This window comes from Tupaia chinensis, unplaced genomic scaffold (assembly GCF_000334495.1).
Source record: "Tupaia chinensis unplaced genomic scaffold, TupChi_1.0 Scaffold000012_1, whole genome shotgun sequence".
NCBI lineage: Eukaryota > Metazoa > Chordata > Mammalia > Scandentia > Tupaiidae > Tupaia > Tupaia belangeri.
In genome coordinates this window covers 2,996,749-3,018,711 of record NW_006159442.1, presented here as the reverse complement: position 1 = coordinate 3,018,711, position 21,963 = coordinate 2,996,749, and the positions used below count along the sequence as shown (strand labels likewise).

The following is a 21,963-nucleotide window of genomic DNA, read 5'->3' as shown; positions in this document are numbered from 1 at the left end:
ATAAATAAATACATATACTATGTTAAAGTGAAAAAGAAAAAATAAGCATATATTTTTATGCTTATATGTTATACACATATATATTCACATGCAAGTACAGGTTATATGCACACACATACACAGGTTATGTAAAATTTGGAGAGCTGTAAAATTCATAGAAAGGTTTAGAAGGATACACATCAGGCATTTTAACACTCAGCTCTAATAAGGGCTCAAGACAGAGGGCAGGGTGGTAAACTGCAGTTGTACTTTTTTTTTTAAGAGAGATTTTTGCTATAGGGTGTGTGAACTCACTGGGGAAACAAAGAGACAGAAAGCGAGAAATCACCCTCCCAGGGGAATAGCCACACCACAAGCCCTTTCCCTCCATTCTCCTCTAGGGATTTTGGGCACGCACGCACATGTGCCCGGCATGAGTTTTAAGCTGCCAGGTCTGGGACTCAAACCATGGTCAACTACTGGAGCCCAATGACATAACCATTATGCCACCTGCTACTCCCTGTAGTTGTACTTTAGACTTTTCACTCTTTAATTTGCGACAAGGCACATGCACTTGTGGGGAGTGAGGAGCCGTGAGAAGGCACTCCCCCAAAGGGCACAGCCATATAGCAATATCTCCTCCGCTTTCCTCTTGGAATGTGGGGCATGCACACATATGTCCTCAGCATGGTTCTCAAGATTCTAGGTCCAAGACTCAAACGGAACAGTGGGCCATGTGAGATCCAGCCGTCTGAACCACCATGCCACCAACTGGCCCTGAACTTTTACTCTATACTTCCATTTCTAATCATATAAGAATTTTTAAAAAAGTTTTCAGAGTTTATCCACATAAGTACAGGTTTACATTTTCAAATCTCTTATCTGCCCAAAAGGAAGTGGAAGTTTAAATTTCCTACAAATTGAGGGATAATCAAAATCATCAATCTTGGCAATTCTGTCAAAGTTGCTTTTGTACAAGCTCTATTTCCCACTGGGTAGACATTCTTTTAACCAAAAGAGCCTTGTGCTGGCAGCGCGCTAATTCATCAATGATTTCATAGAAATACTGAGAGGGCCTGGGTTAAACCTGTCACCATTAATAAACTTCAGGAAAATTCATTACAGCCTCTGCTTGAAGTGGGTTATTCAAATAGCTTCATGGTGAGAAAACAAGGAAAAAAATGTCTAGATTTCTTCACTGGTAGTTGGATATAAACTGCCCTTTTTAAAAAAATGAACCATGTTTGCTGAATTACATTATTTCAGAACAAAGAAATTACTTATTTCTGTACATACTAGTAACAAAAAACTCCTGTTTTAAAACTCAGACTTCAGAAGCATTCTTTTGGCATTTGATAAACACCATGCTTCTTAGTAGCATCTGTACGACTCTAGCTTAAAGCAAGGTATAGCCTTCCTAAAATAAAAACGTCTTGAGTATAGCAGAGAACTTCAACGTAATCTTCCTTGGGCCAGCAGGTGGTATGATGTTTAGGGCACTGGAATCCCACATGGCCGGCTACAGTTTGAGTCCCAAACCTGGCGGCTTGCTTTCTTACTCTCTCTCTCGTTGGTCAAACTGAAGAATAATAATGATAATAAATAAAATTAAATAAATAATTGGGTTTTTTTAAAAAAAGGTAATCTTCCTTTCTTTTGTCACCAAGTCCTAAATCCTGCACAGAAGTCTGACTTTTCCAAACTATTGGCAACATTTGCTATTTCTTCTTATTCATTTTACCAATTTTTAAGCTTTATACACTAAAGAAAAAATTTTTGTAATTTTTTTTGAGACTTTCAACATTAAAGAGCACAGAAGAGGGGCCAGCAGGTGGCATGAGGGCTAAGGTGCTAGACTCCACAGTCCCAGACGTAGTGGCTTGTTTTCTCACTTTCCTTCTCTCTTTCTGATCACATTTTTTTCTCACTTTCCTTCTCTCTCTCTGATCACATTTAAAAAAAAAATGATAACAAATAAAATTAAATAATTTTTTAAAAAGAAAACACAAAAGAGAAAACTACTAGCTGAAGGTATCTTATTCACAGTTCAACGAGGTTTGTGGCCTTGCTTCCCTCAACAAAGGTCTTCTTCTGGAATTTTTAACACCCGAGGTTTGGAGTACTGTCTTGGCTATGAGGCCTGAAGTCAGCGGTTCTTGACCGGCTTCCCACTATCAGCAATGTTTAGCACTGTGACCATATTCAGGGGAGACAGTGTGCTACTGACATCTACAATGGTGGGCAAAGGCCAAGGATCCTGCTTACACAGAGCACCCCCACCCCCAAGAGTTATCCAGCTCTGATGTTGAAAACCCTCCTCGAGGGACCAGCAGATGGCGTTATGGTTATTGTCACTGGATTCCCACTTAGTCCACTGTGGTTTGAATCCGTACTGGGAGGCTTAGGAGGATTGTGGCATGGCCATCTCCCCTGGGGGGGGGGATTTCTCACTCTCTATCTCTCTGTCTCTCTGACTCCCTCTGTCTCCCTGACGAGCGCAGGTGCCCTATATCAAAAATCTCTCAAGAAAACAAAAGGAAAACCCTGCTCTAAGTGAACACAGACACTTTCCCTGTATCACCCTGTCGTCCTTCCACCAACACCTACTTCTACTAAAATCCTGATACACCTGCTTCCCTCAGTCACCCCCCCCACCAGAACCTTTTAGAATGGACAGGGTAGTAAGTCACTGCTCTGGCCCAACTCTGTCCTTTAGCTGTCCTACCAACCAAGGAAGAGTGGGAACAGATGGACTCCCCATGTGGTTACCACAACCACTCCCACTCTCAAAAACGATGCCACTGGCTAATCATGAAACAATTCCCACCTGGTCACAAATGCACTTACAACGCTCTGGGAGTCACAAAATACAGTACTTTCATCTCTTCTTTATGACCAAAAGCACCCCGCAAAGCTGACGTATGGACCGTGTTAACCACTACGGATTTTAAAAATAAACTCACCTATAAGTTCTCCAGGAGTAGAACAGAAAACAGGAAAAGACACAGAGGAACACTCACTACATCATTCATCAACAACAACCAACAGCTTAGAGCCACGTTTATCCAGGAATGTTCCTCCTGTTACTAAACTTCCCCCAGAAATGGGGGACGAGGGGGTCTACAGTCTAGGAATCTGGGAAATGCTAGCATAAACACACATGCAACCTACTTTTCAAAAGCTTCTTCTGAGCTTTCACTACTGCTGTGAATGCACACACACTCTCAGGAATAAAGAAGAGAGTACTTCGGGACCAGCAGTTGGTGTAATGACTATGTCGCTCAACTCCCATGTAGTCAACCGTGGTTCGAGTCCCAGACCCGGTGGCTTAAACTCACGCCGGGCATGTTTGCCTACGTGCTCAAGATCTTGAGAGGAGAAGGGAGGAGAAGGGATTGCCGCATAGCCATCCCCCCGGGGCGGGGATGATTTCTCATTTTCTGTCTCTCTGTCTTTCTCTGTCTTTCTGGTGAGCGCACATGTCCTAGCGAAAACCTCTCCAAAACAAAAAAGAGAGTATTTCTAGTGCAACTCTGCCTTGCGTTTAATGCCACAGAAATGATTCTAAAAACCTCGTTTGGCCGGTTCACTATTTGTTTTGTAAAATGCACAGGCACACACAAGGAGGTACACGTATATGTGGCAAAGGAAAACCAGGAAAGGGACTGTAATACGTCTTAGTGTGCATGGGCTATCCACAGCCACAGCCACACCAACACCCATGACACAGGCAAAAAACACCTCCTAGACCTTAACAACAAGAGAAACGTTGGTTGGCCTACAAGCAGTAGCTTTGACCCTCAAAGCTATCTGAGCTTGTCATAAATTGGCTGCAAAAATGACACCTACAAACCACAGTACATTTGGAGGTGAAAAGCATGGGCACTGGAGTCAGAGAAACTGGGGTGAGTCCTGGCTTCTTCCTTTATGAGTTGCAAAATTCTAAGCAAGTGACTTCACATTCTTATTTTTATTTTTACTTGGCCCGAGGGCACATGTGCTTGCCAGACACACAGACACAAAGAGAAGGAGAGGGAGAAGCCACCCCCTACCGGGGCACGGACATGTCGCAATCCCTTCTTCGCTTCTCCATCCTTTCAGCATTTGGAGCACACAGGTAAAAACACACACCTGGTACATTCTTCAAGCCACCAAGGCCAGAACCCAAAACGTGCGGTCAGTCACTCATGTGGGATCCAGCCCCCAAACATCAGGCTATGAACTAGCCTGACTTTACCTCTGGAAGATTCCATCTCCTCAAGTATGAAATGAAGATGGTATGATCCACTCTATAGAGTTATTGTGAGGATTAAATAAAACACCCCAGGGGGCCAGCAGGTGGTGTGGTGGTTAAGGGTGTTGGACTCCCACATGGCTGACTGTGGTTTGTGTCCTGGACCTGGCAGCTTGCTTTCTCACTTCCTCTCTCTCTCTCTCCGTTTCTCACTCTCACTCTGCCCCTCTCTGGTCAAATTAAAATAAATAAATAAATAAAGTTAAATAAAATAATTATTTAAAAAAGAAAACTCCGAATAGGTGCTTACCATACTACGTGGAACACAGGAAGTATTTACTAAGTGTAAGTTACTATTATAACATCTAAACGAGGTCTGTGATAGGATCATAGGACAGAGAATGTCCTAAGAGAAGTTAAGTCACAATTCTGAAACTCCCACGCAAGTGTTAACAAGAGAGATACCATCAGAACGCCCAAAAACTACCTGAATAAAATGAACAGTACCAACTAAACTGCCCTGACAGAGGCCTAGGCAACCCATCACGGTCTCCTACGAAGAGAAACAGATACAGAACAGATTTCTTTCCCCATCCTCGGTCCCCTGAAATTGGAGCACCATGTAACTGAGGACATCATGGCTGAAACTGAAATGCCAGCTGAAGTCAACGCTATCCTAACACCCAAGATTAGGTGAATTGAAATGTTTGAAAATCCTGAGTCATCTAAATCAAAACCATTAAAGCCTAGTTTTTACTTCAAGCATGAAACTATGTGTTTGATCTTTTCCAAAGTGAACACTGGCAAGATAAACCAGACTGACATTTTGCCAAACAGATACATACCTACGAGAGCCGCAAACATAAAAGTAAGTACACATGCGTGCTCACGAAAGGCCTCGAATGTGCACCTATGCAGTCACGACAGGCTCTGCGTTAGGCTTGGCCAAGTCTTCCAGTCACTTAGCCAGATTTCCTACCTCCGGTGTCCTAGTTCCATGCATTACTCAGACAACCGGCACTGGCATGCATTTATGGAGCAAATACCACAGGCTAAATACATTGGTTTTGTGACTTTAAATAAAGAGAAAATATAAAAACAATCCACTTTCTACATTCAAAAGAGCTCAGATGCCTTGGCTGCCAGACTGATGACGTGGAACGTACAGCTTCAGGGTCAGACAGACTCAGGTATGAATGCCAATTCAAATTTCGTCTTGGCATAGTCATTAACCTCTCTGAGCCTCCAGTTCCCAGGCATAAAGAAGCCACCACGGGGGAACCAGCAGTTAGCGTAATGGCTATGTCGCTGGACTCCCACATAGTCAATCGCGGTTCGCATCCCAGACCCGGTGGCTTAAAACTCATGCCGGGCGCGTGTGCGTGTGTGCCCAAGATCCTGAGAGGAGAATGGAGGAGAAGGGATTGCGGCGTGGCCATCCCCCCTGGGGAGTGATTTCTCGCTTTCTGTCTCTATGTCTCTCTTTGTCTGTCTGGCGAGCGCACACGCCCTATAGCGAAAAAACCTCTCCAAAAAAAAAAAAAGAAGAAGCTACCACGGGGGCTAGCAGGTGGCATAGTGATTAAGGAGCTGGACTTCCACATGGCCAAGCACGGTTTGAGTCCCAGACCTGGTGCCTTGAAACTCCCACAGGGCACGTGTGTGCATGCACAAAATCCTGAGAGAAGACTGGAGAGGAGGAGATTGTGTCACAGTCATCCCCTGGGAAGTGATTTTTCACTTTCTTTCTCTCTTCTCTGTCTCTCATAGTGCACACACCCTATGGCACGTGCACACACACACACACACACACACACAAACAATAACAAAAAAACCTAGAACCACCAATGGAGAGAACAGCAGTGGGTCATTAAGTAGAGACGCTTACCCCTTTTAGCCTCTGCCTCTCTGCAGCCACCATGCTTAGTGAGCGAGGCCTTGCAAGGGCCTGGGTGTGTATCAGAGCTGGAGCAGAGCTGAGCAGGCCACTCACACCCACTCAACCTCAGGTCTAGGCAAGGAGAGAAAATAATGCTGAGATCAAAACTGAAACTGAGATTTCTAAACTGAATTGGACTTTTAATAATCAAGACACATAGGGGCCACCAGGTGGTTTAGTGGTTAAGGCACTGGACTCCCACCTGGTCGACTGTGGTTCACGTCCCAGACCTGGTGGCTTCACACTCACACTGGGTATATGTGTGTGTGCCCAAGATCCGGAAAGGAGAATGGAGAAGAGATTGCAGCGTGGTCATCCCCTCCCCCGGGGGGGGTGATTTCTCACTTTTCATCTCTGGCTCTCCAGCGAGCGCATGGGCCTTATAGACAAAATCTTTAAAAAATAAAATAAAATAAATAGTCAAAACTGACCAGGGCTGGCCTCACAGCACAGTGGTTAAGTGCTATGTAGAGAAAGCTGACTCCTACATGGCTGACCACAGTTCAAAACCCAGCTCTAGCAGTTTGAAAAACATGCCGGGCACATGCTTGTGTGCCCAGGATCCTGACAGGATGGAGAATCAAAGGAAAAGATTATAGTATGACCAAACCTTGCTACAGGGTGCACATGCATGCCTACACGCATCCTCTGGCATTAAAGAAAAAAAAAAAAAAGAACAGAGCCAGTGGTTAAGGCAGCCGGATCCCCATGGCCAATAGAGAGGTTCGAGGCCCAGACTCATTGGCTTGAGAAACAAGCCAGGTGCATGTATGTGCATGCCCAAAATCCTGAGAAGAATGGACAAAGGACTGCACGTGCACATACACACACACACACACACACACACACACACACATACCCCGGGGGGGAAGATTTCTCATTTCTCTCTCTTTTTCTCTCTCTCTTATGAGTGAACATGCCCTACAGCAAAAACTACAAAAAAAAGCAGAAAGTTATGGAATCTGTCCAAGATATTATTAAGAAAACGGGAAGGGCAATAAGACAGAGCACAGCTGGAAACAGAGACTAAAGCTAAAGAAAACACTTTCATGTTTCTTTTTTAAAAAAACACAGAATAAGACGCCCTGTTCTCAGGGCTGCCGTGAGGCCTAACTACTCCACAATGCCACGTTTCCTCAGCCGCATTCGCCCGAGGTAGCCAAGTCACCCCTTAGCTAGTCTTCCTGTGACTTATTTTTCACTAGTTTCTTGGCAAAGAATGTCCACCCAGCCAGAAAGCCACACTCAGCGGCCCCTGCACACATTTTTGTCTCCTGCCAACAGTCAGGCGCTCCCAGCACTCCCCTCTCTGAATCGTCTTTCCCTCTCCTTTTTCACAATCCCACCCAAGTTTATCTTTCTCAGAACCTTGGATCCCATCCTTCCTTTTTTGGTATTCCTCTTTTCCTACCCAGTCCCTAGAATCCTAGTGAAAAAGTCAGAAAACAGTGGTAAAAGTTAGGGACACAAACTTAATTTGATATTTTCTGACAATCAGAACGGAGACAAACTACACTCTCAAAACAGTGTAGTCATGTAACAATTCTTGTGCTCTAGGCTACAGAACAGATGAAAAGATGAACTGAATCAAGGGAAATGCATCCCCACCAAAAAAAAAAAAAAACCAAGCTGGCCAACAATGTCATTTTCATAAACGAACACAGCACATTCTATATATAAAGGCAGCCCCACTTTCATTACGTGTCTGCCTCCGGCTTGTTAAACCTACCTAATAAATACGTAGCTCATTTTTCACCGACCTTACTCACTCACTTAGTAGCTTTGCCAATGTCTAAACACAGGCAGTCACCAGATCTTGCTCTTACAATGACGTTCTCTCGAAAGGATTGCCTCTTAAAATGAAGACCACCTTGACTAGACACAAGAGGCAGCTCGCGCCATATTGCGTTCGGCTCTATTGCTCCTACTGTAGCAGACACCCCTCACCCCTGGGGTCCTCTCACGCGCCCACTGGTCACTGTCATCTGTCATTGAAAACTACCATCGCCCATTTAGGGTGAAGAGTAATCCCCACCCTCCAAGGAAGCCGCAGCTGATTAAACCAGGACCAATGAGATTTTCAGTTTTGAGTGTAACGGAAGAATACAGTTAGTGTCCACTAGGACTTTAAATGAAGACGTGGAAAATGGAGGGGTTGTAAGACAACCATATTCTGGCAAGACCATAGGAGAGAAGAGAATGGGTTCTATCAAGGGACAGGTGCGGGACCAGCAGTTAGCGTAATGGCTATGTCACTGGACTCCCATGTAGTCGACCGCGGTTCGCGTCCACGGGACAGGCGCAAAGGAAGAGACAATCAAGGAAGGACACGTGGCCCAGAAAAGACTGCAGAGTAAGCTTAGTGCAAGATGACGTCTGAGTTCCTGGGTCCGTCTTCCCAGCAGCTGCTCTGTGCCTTAGAATGTGCTCCCTTTATTACATTAGTGTGAACAGCTAGGTCCTGACCATGTGTCCTGCATACCACACAAATGCCAAATGACCCACTGCTGAATGCCTTCCCATAGAAATCCTGCCTACAAGGAGCTATGGATTCTCCAGACCTGTACACCTCATCGCTGCACCTAGGCCAACGGGTATCCTCAATCACCATGCCACAAGAAGGCTGCCAGGTAAGATTAATTCCGATTCAGTTATCTGGGGATCACTGGTCCTGGTGTCTACACAGCCCTCGCTCGCTCAACTATTCACACCCTCATTCCACTCAGCAGGCCCTCCTATGGGCACCATGGATCACAGACTGCCTGGTTCTTCGTATACTTTCACGCATGCTTGTGCCCTCCTATTCCTGCCTATTGCCCTAGACTTGTGACCACCCATCTGTTCACCTTGTGACGTCTTCTGCAGGTTCACCTGCCCAATCTTTGGTCCTTAATTTACCTTGACTCTTGGCAATCTCCAGCAGGTACACCTCCTGCCTAGATACATTCGAAACTCACCAACTCTAGACTGACTTGTGTTCCACTCCCTCTCTCCAGGGCTGGCCCCACAGCCTTGCCTGTCCTAACACCCAGCCTGTCCCTGTGCTTCCAAACCCTGCTCCATTCTCATCCAACAACCTGTGACTCCACAACGGCCCAGGGCAGGTACTTCCCCCATGCCAGGCATAGGATTCTGCACCAACAGGGAGCTGAGGGATTTAGCCAACAACTAAATGACTCGCAGCCAATGTGCCAGATTCACACATCACAGAACTCTCAGTGTCCAGTGTCCAACACAATCTAAGGCTCGGCTAGGAGTCCTGTGAAATGGTGGCTTTCTTGCAGAGAGATGGAGAAGGCAGACTCTCATGTAACAGGAGTCATCTTATTGCTGCAGCTGATTGAGCCAATGTGCCTTTCTAAAGTTAAAAAAAAAAAAAAATTAAAGTATTCCATAGGCTACGACAGTTCAAAAACTTAATATCCCAAACACCTTCCTACTATTCAATTTCTTGTTTGGCCCAGGCCCCAGGGTAACCCACCCAGGACAGCTTGATCCAAGAACAAGGTGTCTGCCGTTATAGGTGCTGGAGAAGGGGTGTGGCTAGCTACTTGTTCAACAAGGCTCTGTGAGGCAGTTTCTGTAGCTCCTATTCTAAGGAAAAAATCACAAGTCATCTCAATTCCTTCTCAGGCGTGGGGAGTAGGGGGGGAACAGTGGCATGCCAACAGTTCTGAGTCCTTCTCTCGGGGATGTAGATACCACAAATGGCAGTCACTCTTATGCACTGACCTAAGGCATACCTGTCTTTTTTTTTTTTTTTTTAAGATTTTTACATTTTATTTGTTATTATTATTTTTTAATTTCACACAAGAGAGTCAGAAAGAGAAAGAGAAAGTGAGAAAGCAAGCCACCGAGTCTGGGACTCAAACCACAGGCAGTCATGTGGGAATCCAGCTCCGTTAACCACCATGCTACCTGCTGGCCCCATGGCCTAACTGTCTTCATGACAAATTAGGACAGGAATACATGCCACGCATCTCCTGGATCTAACCTCTGTGTGAAAATGATCCTGTCTTAGACTGCAGATGTCAAGGGGCCAAAAAGATCAAGATGTCAAAGCCAGCCTAACAGGATTGTAGGAAGAGGAATACACCAAGGATCCAGTCAAGCCCTGGGTACCCAGAAGTCAGTGTTCATGCCAGAAGGCGGCATCTCTGACCAAACAATCAGTTGGGCCCCACTTCTACTTGCTGCTGGCATCTCATGTGAAGTCAAAGGGTGAGTCCCTATGGAGTCAGGCGCAACTGAGAGAATTAGATTGTTTTAGAAGCAGAGAAGTGACAGGTCTACACCCAAGAGAAATGGTAGGGACCCACGCTACTCAGAGTATGAGCCATGAAGCAGAAATGTCAACATCCCCGGGATGCTAGTAAGAGTGGCAGAATCTTGGGCCCAACCCAGCCCTACTGAATCCCCAAGTGATCTGTATGCAATCATTATGCGAAGTATAGATGACCAGGGTGCCCAGGACCCAGCAAGGACTTGACAACAGGTACCAGGTACCAGCAGCAAGAGCTTCCATCAAAAAAGGCAATAGGAAGCAGCAGAATCAGAGAACTTCAAAGTCAGCCAGACACGGGAATCTAGGGTCAGTCACTTACTTGTGGTGCAATATTCAGCTAGTCACTTACCCTCTCTGAGTCTCCACAGCTATGTTAATTATGCCCTTTGAGGGACAGTAAGTGTAAGACATCCAGACATCTTGAACACCATAAACCTGCCACTCAGGATTCTTTTCCATTCTGAGCAAACTCCAGCCCAGCATGGCCATCTAAACCATGTGATTGAGCAAGATGAACAAGAACACTTGGGAAAGGAAAACGGTTCAAACTAGGGGAGGAAGACAAGTCTAATAAGAAAACACTAAGATGATTATTACAATATCTTGTCAACCATACAAAGGACTTAATTATATCAATAAACATGAATACTACAGGGCAAAAGAGATGTTTCATTGCTAAATTAATTTCTGTGTTCATTCAACATTCTAGGACAGCACTGTCCAACAGAAATACAATGAAAATCGGAGCTGGCAGGTGGCACAGAGCTTAAGGTGACTGAATCCCACATGACCAACTGCATGGTTTGAGTCCCAGACCTGGTGGCTTGAAAGACACACCGGGTCCGTGTGCATGTATGCCTAAAATCCCAAGAAGAGACTGAAGGAGAAGGGACTGTAGCATGGACATCCCCCTGAGGGATGATTTCTCACTTTCTTAGTCTAGTGTACCTGCCTTATAACAAAAAATAAATAAATAAAAGAAAAACAAAAAAGGCATACAATGGAAGTCACATATATAGTTTTAAATTTTCTAACAGTCACATTTTTAAAAGAGGAAAAAAAGAGATGTGAAACAAGTATTAATAATAAACTGGAATTCATCAAATTATACAAAACATTACCAGTTCAACATGTATTCAATGTAAAAAAACGAAGATATTTTACATTTTTGAAAATAACATTAAGTGTGTTGGGGCCAGCAAGTGGCAGGGTTGAGGGCACTGGACTCCCACATGGTTGGGAGTGGTTCGAGTCCTTGACCTCGTGACTAGCCTTCTCACTTTCCCTCTCTTTCTCACTCTGTATCTTTCTGGTCAAATTAAAATTAAATAAAGTTAAATAAAATAATTCTTTTCTAAAAATGTCATTAAGTGGAAACCTCGTGTACCTTATACTCAAAGCTCACTTCCATTAAGACTAGTGACATGGCAAGTGCAATACCCACAAGTGGCCTGTGGCTACCACGTTGGACAGAGCAGTTCCAGACATAAAGTAAATACTCCCAATCCTTCTCCACTCAACTGTCTACTGCCCCCAAACCCCACAGAGCCTGAGATGAGTATCTAGTCACTGCTGGCAAATGTGGGGAGCAAAGTGCCGGGGGAAGGGACAGAACACAGCTTCTGCTATCAAGGCATAGTGCATGATCGAGTTTTGTTTTCTACTTTAACCAACATAAATTATACCAACAGATGGACAACCAAGACTATAGCCCCTCAATGACTGGGCTGAGTCTTTCAGGGAACAAAGTGAACCAAAAATAAGGCAGTAAGTGCAAAACTCAGACCAGGTCCTCCAACTACGAATCTAAGTACAGCCAAGGAGGAGCAAGTACACTACCTTCATGCCCACAATGCACCCATTTTCCTTCTTTTTCTTTTGAGAGGTTTGGTCTTAGAGTATGTGCACCAGAGAGACAGACAGAGACAGTGAGAAGGAAAGTGAGAAATCGCCCCCCAGGGGGATGGCTACACAGCAATCCCTTCTCCTCCATCCTCCTCCCTGGCTCTTGGGCTCACACTGGGACTCAAACCACAGTCAGCCATGTGGGAATCCAACCACATAATCGCTATGCCATCTGCTGGTCCCCACTTCACCCACTTTCAACCAACTACGGGGCAGCTGTCGTGGTAGCTGAACTGCAGGGACAGGCTAGAGACACATACTGTGTGTTACCATGGAAATGATGGAAGGTAGCAAAGGCAAAACAATACCCTCCAAGGGGTGAGGGGAACACCAGGGTTATAGTCACTCTAAAACGGAACCAGGGAACACGGAACAAGTTATACTTTGAGGAAGGACTTACTGTATACACTCTGCTAAACACTTTATATACCTTCAACCTTCATATCAACCCTCAAGGAAAGTAATAGTGGCTTAGAATTTAACAAATTTGCTTAAGTCCCACAACTAGAAAGTGGCAAAACACAGGTGTACGTCCTCGAGAGTGAGACAAAAGCAACTGAAAAATCTCATGTCTTCCCCATCCAATGCAAGAACACTACCATAATCAGCTTTCAAACTACCTCTTTCATTCTTGCTGTTTTTTTTGTTTTTGCTTTGTTTTGTTTTAGGGTTTTTGCCATAGGGCAAGCGTGCTTACCAGAAACAGAGAAAGTGAGAAATCACCTCTCAGGGAAGATGACCGTGTTGTAATCCCTTCTCCTCCATTCTCTCAGGATTTTGGGCACACATACACACACACACACCTGGTGTGATTTTTCAAGCTGCCAAGTTCAGGACTCAAACCTTGGCCAGACATAAGAGAATCCAGAGCCTTAACTGTCATGCACCTCCAGCCCCTCATTCTTGCTATGTTAAATCAGCAAACTGTTAAAGACTAGCTTATCAATAAGTACCTGTGTGAGACTTCACTGATTAACTCACATTTTCAGGTTCATATAATGTGCAGATTATAAAAACGAGTTGGATATACTATTGAAACACATCTGATCAATTTTTAAAGGCACAGAGAAAGCAATGATAAAAGCAATTGTGAGACAAGGAGTCCAGAGTGCTGGGCTCCAGCTCCACATCTGCTACTACCTACCTGGTGCCTCCAGTCCCCAATTGAGACTCACTGTAGAAAATGAGATAACCCCAAATACCTTAAGTACTTCCAGGCACGTGATCCTTTCAAAACAGAGGGCTTTGAATTCTCTAACCTATTAAGTTTTTCAACAATCTAATCCTTACTACTCAGATCCCTGGAAAGAATGTGTTCTTCACAGAAGAAAATTATAAAATCAATACCCATTACTAGCCCCATGAGTCAGTGTGTGGAAAGGAGGAGTTTAGGTCCAAAAAGACAAGGTTGATGTTGAGAAAACAGTGAAGAACTACACCACCTTGATTTCATCGTTCAGCCTCTGCGGATCATTCAAGATACCTGGAAGCTCTACTTAGAGAAAACCGTAGTAAACTGAAAACAAACAATATAAAACCTGCATGGTGGGCCCTACAGACCACCAGCTAGAGGCAGCTTACATGGAGTATGGGACGGCTAAAAAAGCTATTCTGAGTTTGTCTAAAAATTACTTATTGCAGTTTCTGGATTTAGATTAAACAGAATTTGTACCCCCTCGTCCCCCATTCCAAATCAGTCAAAATTTAGAACATCCTGCCTATGAAAGATGATTCAAAGAATTCTTTAAACTGTGTTTATTTGTTGTTGAAACAAAAGACTTGTTCTCAGCACCACTTTCAATTTACTTTGCCTGTCTAGTCTTTTTTAAGAATACATCAAACAAAAACAGCTCTCCATTCCTTTTCCCTTAGAATGTATAACCTCACCCGAGTGCCCGGTAAAACTGCTGAAGTCTCTTCCACATGCTATTTTTGGAGCTATCTCTGGTGCAGATACAGATTCTCCTCTCTCTGTGCTGACTAAAGAGTCAGGAAGGGGGACCAGCAGTTAGCATAATGGCTATGTCGCTGGACTCCCATGTAGTCGACCGCAGTTCGAGTCCTGGACCCTGTGGCTTAAACTCACGCCGGGCGCACGTGTGCATGCATGTCCAAGATCCCAAGAGGAGCATGGAGGAGAAGGGATTGCTGCGTGCTCACCTGGGGCAGGGGGATGGGGGTGACTTCTCACTTTCTGTCTTTCTGGAGAGCACACACGCCCTATAGCAAAAATCTAAAAAAAAAAAAAAAAAAACTTTCAGGAAAATCTGGCTACCTACTCTGGCTGCCTACAAAGGCCCATAGCTTCTCCTGTACATATTCTCCTGCCAGTCATCCACTGCCCCCTCTAACCTGAGCACCCTCACGGTCTTTGCTGCTCAGTACCTGCTGAGCTCCTTCAGGGACTCCTCCTGCTACAGCCTCCACAGCCTAAAACACCTTCCCTGATCATCCCGTGTCCAGGCGTGCTACCCAAGACAGAAGAGCATGGTGACCAGGAGCACGCTTCAAATTCTGCCTTGACTTCATTAGGATCTGGGAGCCCTTGGCTAGGCCTGTCGGGGTTTCTCTCAGTTTCATGGGGATATACAGAGAACACGACTCATCTCAATGCTTCAGGGCTGAATGAGAAAACAGAAGGGCCACCACAACAGAAGTGCCTGCTGGTGTTAGCTACATCGCATTTTCTACCTACCTTTCTGGACGGTCTGAAGCATGCCCTGTAAATTCTCCGGTGGCGGCCCCTCCCTCATTGATGGTTTCTACTTTGTAAGCATTATCTAAGAAACCTCAGCCTCAACCCTTTTTATGTCTTTCCACAATCATCTCTGTTTGATGCTAATTACTCCTAAACTAGATCTCTAGCCTGAAGAGCCTGACTGAACACTGGACTGACAGCCGAGAGGGAAATGGCATCTCCACCTGCACTTGAACTCAAACCAGAACTCAATGTAGTATCTCGCTCTCTACTCTTCCAACCCTTATTCTGCCTTCTTAATTTGCTCTCTCAAAGACAAGTCGAGACCAGCCAAGGGATCTCAGACCACAACCTCTCAGACCACAACCTTCTCCATTTCTCCCCGTATCTAGTCAGGGGCCACCACACACACCTGGCCCCATGCAGCAGCCACCACCTCCCACTCCATCCTCACAACCACCACCTTAGACCAAACGCCCTCACCACCACTCTCCAGGGTCTCCCCATTTGTCCTTCCTGCCTCCAGTCTCAACAGTCTCCATTTGACACCCCACGGTGCTGTCTGGGATCTCTGATGAAAGCTAAGTTTTTCTGCCTGTCCTTGCCTATCCTGCCCACACAAAGAGGGCAACACTCAGACAGATGGTCTACAAAGCCCTTCATCACCCCAACCCTAGATGCCTTCCAGCTTCCTCACCTGCAGGGACTCCCAACTCCCACCACCCCAGGGCCTCTCCATGCCCTCCCTGGCTGCTCCACTGGGCTCTCGTGCCCAACCCAGAGTCCACCCCAGGGCCTCTCCATGCCCTCCCTGGGCTGCTCCACTGGGTTCTTGTGCCCATCCCAGAGTCTCTCCCTGTCCTGCTGGTCTTTCGGGGCTCAGCTCAGAAGCCACCTCTTCAAGGGCTCCTGCCCTGACAGTGGGCATTAGACAGCTCACTCGCATTCCTAACATAGCTCTGTGGCTACTACTCCTCACCGGGTTTTTCTACTTCCCTTTCCCTCTGAATCCTGGTGCCCTGCACAACTTCCGGTGCTTAGTAAGCACCAAGTGCCTGTGAAGTGGTTGAAATGATCCCCGAGTTAACCTAGCTTCCCACTGCCTGGGCTCTCCCCTGCTCTACCGTGAGCACCACTGCTAAGTGTTCTTCCTGATCCTGAAAGCTATTTTATCTTTTAAGAAAAAACTCCCAAATCTCCCCCTCTTCATTACTTTGATGTTGCTTAAATCATTTTCACTTCCTTAAAAAGGCATAAAAGCCGAATAACTTCAAATACGAAACCACCGCCAATATTTTGGCAGTCGCTGTATCAAATGATAATTGAGAAGTTATTTATACACAAGTACGATTTCAAACAACAATCTTTGGTATCACATATCAAAATTGAAGTTCTATTACTGTTTGGTGTTTTATTGAACCTGAGGATGAGTGTAAAAATTAAACTGCCAAATGTTTCTGAAGAGATTAAAAATAATTGCTGCAGAAATAAAGGACAATTTACCACTTGCAGTTTTTCATTTCCACTTTTGGCTAATGCCGATTAGTTCAGGGTTATAAAGCATGTCATCCTTTTAAAGAGTCCTGTTATCACGATCATCTCTCGTGTCTTCAGACGACGCTCACTGTTTTAACTGCAGCTGCCAAGGCTAGATTTTTTTTTTTTCTGTGAGTGATGATAACCTGAATGTATTTCCATTCAAACTTCTCATTCTTCCGTACCCTAGGACCCAGTCATCCCGATTCTAAGTATTTTTCTGAGAACCACAAACTTCTGTTCAAACAAAAACCTGTGTACAGATGTTTATAGCAGTTTTATTTACAATCACAAAAAACTAGAAAACAACCTTCACGTCCTTCAGCCAGCGACTGGATAAACACACTGTGGTACATCCACATCGTGGAATACTACTCAGCAATAAAAAAGAACCAACTATCAATACTCAGAACAAGATAGATGGGTGTCAAATGCATTCGGCTAAACAAAAGAAGCCATTTATACGGTATTCTAGAGAAGACAAAAGACAGGGGCAGAGAACAGTGTCCATACAGCGGGACAGTGGTTTGCCAGGGTTGGGGAGGTAGGGTTAAGAGTCTGACTACATCAAGTGCGGTTCGAGTCCCAGACCCAGCAGCTTAAATTCACACCAGGCATGTGTGTGCGTGCCCAAGATCCCGAGAGGAGAAGGGAGGAGAGAGGACTGCATTGTGGCCATCCCCCCAGGGGGGTGATTTCTCTCTATCTCTCCAGCAAGCATACACACCCTATAGCAAAAATGTCTCCTTAAAAAAAAAAAAAAGTCTGATTGGGGTAACAGACACAATTATACACACATATCAAAACTCACAGACTTGTGCGCCATAGAGTAGATTTTACTTTATATAATTAAAACGTTAACTTTTTAACCATAAAGATCAGCTCTAAACACAAAGGTGTGGATTTCTGTAACATTTATTAGGGCTGTTGTTCTTATTTTAACAATCTTTGGACTAGGAAAAGAAGTTAGGGGAATGAGGAAAGAACTACCCTAAAAGTTTTTCAGATACTTTCAATCTTCCTTGTATTGTCAACCCTTTTGAGGTTTCACATCTGGACAACCTCTGTGCCTTAAACAGCTAAATGGAGTACTACCAAGGATGTGGGAAAGGTTATTCAAAACTAAGTGAAAAAAGAAATGAACAAATAAAACTGAAGACAAACTGCACTCCACTGCAAAACCCAAAAAAATCACTTTAAGGGATGAAATAAAGGGAGATGGGAGAATACCAATCCTAAAATTTTAACATGTCCCAGTCAAAGGTGTAAGCAGAAAATTCCACTCACATGTTGGCTACCTTGTTCCGAGGCCTTCCTTAAAAATGAGTCAAGGTAAGTAGGGGCAGAGAATCTCTGGGAAAAGACAAACAGACAGAAGACACTCCTAAACCAGGTTAGGCTGAATATCCTGACAGCCCTAGATCTGTCTGTCACCCTTTAACATGGAAAAACTGACTCTAAATAGGCAAATGACAAAAACAAGCAAGGGTCCAACAGGCAGTTACACTTTCTTTCCAGCCTGCTCTCCTCAGCCAATCCTGCACATTCCTGCCCCAATGGGATGGCCTGCAGGTCGCCCATGGAGACTGCTGCAGGCGAGCCTAAGCAGGCTGCGGGCTGCAGGTGGGGCAGTGCACAGCCACTGTGACAGCATGACAGCTGCGGCAGCAAGGCACAGCCCCCACCCCCCACCCAGTGTGGGTGGGTGCCACCCTATTCCCTCCTGGCCCTCCCAGGAAAGAACATGCCCTTGCTAATATTTCTCCACACTCACATTCCCAAACCCAGCAAGCTCTCCCTTCCTCTCCTGGGAGACCTGGGCCTGCTACATTGTTATACCCAGCATGACAGCAACACCTGAGCTCAGCGTCAATCTGAGATGAGCTCATGGCTGCTGCCTGAGGAACCAGCTCTCCACCCTTAAGCAGCATTTGCAGCTGGAAAGACTGGCCTAAAATGCAAAATAAATGGTATTTTCAGGAGCCAGGAGCCTTGAGGGTGGGAGGGAGTGACAAAGCTAAAAACCACAGAGAGCACACCAGAACATTCCATGACATGCAATGCCTGATCAAAAGGTTTTCTGAACATATTCTCAAGAAACAGTCATCGTAAAGGCTTTCGCTGTCAAAGCTAAATAAAAACCACTGGTTCTCAAAAACCAGGCATGGAGGACTGAATGATAAAACAGCTTATTGTATTAAGCTAATTAAGATTTATCATATGAGCCATCTGAGTTTTAGTTGGCACCAGAAAAGCAAAAGCAGCCTATCATGCAACATGGACTCGGGTCTGCTTTGCAAGCATCTTTCTGCTCCTATCATACACAGAACCTCTGGCAGTCAAAAATGAGGTAGAATCGAAAACCAATTTTAGCACAGTGATTTGTAAGGAATTGTGTTCCATCATGTAAGCCATTTACTGGTATATCTGCCCAAGATTACATTTATCTCTATTAAATACTCCCATCAAGTATTCTGAGCTAACCACGCACTCTTGTTTCCCTTTTGCCAGTTTTATCACACAGTGGCTGTTGTGCAACCAAATGAAAACATTTTAACAATAAAACCCCTTGCATACTTGACATCCCTCGCTGCAGATATTCTGCCCACCAACTGCCAGCACACAACTTAACCAATTCTAAGATCCACGGCATGTCTGAAAAGGCTCTATTCTGCTGAACACGGACAGGAACAAAATGCCCACTTCAAAATAGGGTCGAAATTCATTTCGATCATGTCTTCGAGGGGCTCCTCTTAGCTCTATTTTTCCAAACCAGCAGAAAGGCAGAACCAGTTTTAGCTGTTGTTGAGATCAGACTGGATAGGATCTGGAACTGCTGGCTTCCTGTTTGGGGAAGTTGCAGTTCTTTTCACAAGGCACCCCAAGGCAAAATGTTTAGTGCTCCCCTGGAAGCTCCCACAGCCTTTGTTCTTCACTCTGCTACACTCCTGGCTGCTTTCTTTCCTCCTCTCCTCCAAAACCTTTGGTTTTAGAGAGTGCATAAAAATGCCAGCTCAGACCTAACTGCAATCTTGTAAAGCAAGAGACCTTTCCGACCACCCACTACAGTAAAGCTTTCGCAGATGAAGCCAGAGTACCCAGTTTCCTCCTGGTACTACATCAGTAGTCCACATTAAAATGTATGCCACAAATAATCCAATGGCGAACTCACCGTCAACAGCCCCCAAAATCAATACCAGACATCCCACCACCACTTGACTCGAGTGGAAAACCTTTCAGGGTAGCAGAGAGCAAGAGAAAAGAAAGGTGATGAGTGAACAAAAGGCAAAGCCACCTTCAGCCTCCTCACATCCCTACAAAGATGGTGAGGCTGCCTCGACTTGGTGAAGCCCTTCTTTTTCTCAGCGTCAGGACCATGCGACATGTGGACTGCTTTTGTCTTATGCAAAACAGCACATTCTCCACAGGCCCTGATGCCTACCCTTCCCTAAACTTGCGTCTGTCCAGGCCTGACTCTTTCCAATGCCCAGACATGCGATTTAATGAAGGCATTCAGATTTCGCCTTGCCAGCAATACCATCATAAAGTCACTCTAATCCCATTAAACTTGGATATCGTTAAGAGTATTTCTTCTCCACTCTGAACCCAATTTCATCTCCAGGGTACCAATCCACTTTCAGCCCGTGTCTGTAAGGATCTGCAAATAAATATTTAAATTCATGCTCAAACCAGCATATCTCACCTTGTGAACTTTGACCTTTTGGAAAGACTTTGGACCAATGTTCAGTTACTGTCGCACGGTTGCATTCTCTGCAAATAGGAAAGGGTTAAAAGCAGCCCCAGTCAACAGGCCTACAAGGGAAAAAAAAAAAAAAACACATAGCATGTATGGCTAACAGCATCACTGGATCACATTTATGCTCATTTCCTAGAACAATACTGTTACCTTTTGGCCTTCATAATAGTCAGAGGTATCCCCAACACCCTTTAGGAGCTTCTCAAAAGGAAAAGCACAAAACAGAACATAGCCTGCAAGAGAAAGAAAGCATGCAAAGTAGCATTCTCCAGCAACAAACTACCATTACAAACCCATCAGTTCATTTTGGTTTTGTTTTGTTAAAACACAGAGAAAAAGAGAGAGAGAGAGACTGCATAAACCAAGTGTCCCCACCCTAGCCAGGCACATTTTTTTTTTCTTTAATAAGGGTCATAAATCTCAGCTCCCTGTCCATCCCTTAAGCAAAAGAAAAAGGCAGGAAAAGCCCAAGTAATCTCAGACCCTGCAAACCTGCACAGTTTTTTCCATCTTCTCTACACAGAATCTTTTAGGGCTCCATTAGTCACGTACCAGTGCTGTGTGGTGTCTAAGTGTGCATTCACATACTGTGTTGGGATGGTACCTTCCTGCAAGCTCCTCTTTTGGCTGCCATGAAGGGAGGAAGCTGCTATCCCACTGTAGAAGCTCAGTGACTGCATTGTGTTCAGGAGCTGATCTGCCTCAAACCAGTTTCAGCCGGTTCTGGTCACCCTACATAAAAAAGCTATGGCAACCCTCGCTGAGTTGCCAACAAGTCCCTGAAAATCATCAGCACAGGGGGGATCTCGCTAGGGGTGGCTTTTCCCTTTTAGGTCTTCCTTAGCAGGGGAAGGTCATCATGTGTCCCCCCACCCCACCCCACCCCACGAGCACCCGGCCTGGAAAATGTTCACCTCACAAGCACCCCAGAGCCTCTCAGGGCCCATCCCCCCGCCCCTCCACCCCAAAGCCCACCGCAGACACTGTTTCCCCCTCCTTCTCCTTCCCCCACTTACCTCCCACAACCTGGCTCAGATCTTTGTGTACGTGTGTGTCAGTGTGTGTTCCCCGTGTTGGTGGCTGACAAAGAGCCCCCAAGAAAGCAATCTATGTGTGTCTGCTCACACGGGCTGCGTCGGCTGCAGGAGCCGGCCTGGCCTCCTAGAGAGTGGTGCTGGCTTGTTGACCAGGCTCCTCTCTGCCTGTCACCCCCATCCCTCCCAGCCCCCTCCTCCCCTCGTCCCTCTCTCTCTCTCCCAGCCCTGTCACCACCACCAGCAGCCCCCCAGTCTCCTCCTCCTCCAACCTTCTCTTCTTTCAAGCACCTGGGGGGAGAGGTCCAAACCCTTCACCTCGGGGAAGAACACTGGGGATGCCTGGGTGGGGGTGGGGGCAAAAGAAGGGGCAGTGGCAGACAGGGGCTCGGAGACCTAGGGAACAGCGCCTGTGCAGGGCCGGCGCTGGAGGGGGCGGAGGGGAGCCTGCGCTCACGTGGCCCCCCTCTCTGAACCTGTGGGGCCTAGCAGAACCGGCTCCTCCTCGGCCCCCCAGGCAGCTGCGGGGCGCGAAGGCCAGCTGTCCCCAAGGCGAGGGGGGGACAGGCCACCGCTGGCAGGCCCAAGGGGCCGGG

At 45.7% G+C, this 21,963-nt stretch overlaps 1 protein-coding gene across 6 annotated transcripts in view; it reads right to left on the bottom strand.

Moving 5' to 3' along the window:
• The window catches only part of ZNF532 (zinc finger protein 532), a 130,273-nt gene that overhangs the window by 107,403 nt on the left and 907 nt on the right, over positions 1-21,963 (bottom strand). For 2 of the 6 annotated variants that reach the window (XM_027768674.1, XM_027768693.1), the window contains exons 1-2: positions 20,484-21,180; positions 20,280-20,389 (exon numbers count right to left, since the gene is read on the bottom strand). The gene's annotated coding sequence lies outside the window, so the exon portion shown is untranslated. Of the gene's footprint in view, positions 1-20,279; positions 20,390-20,483; positions 21,181-21,349; positions 21,562-21,963 lie in introns of those variants that run through there. The other 4 variants (XM_006139932.3, XM_006139931.3, XM_014585147.2 and 1 more) reach the window with 4 other exon arrangements.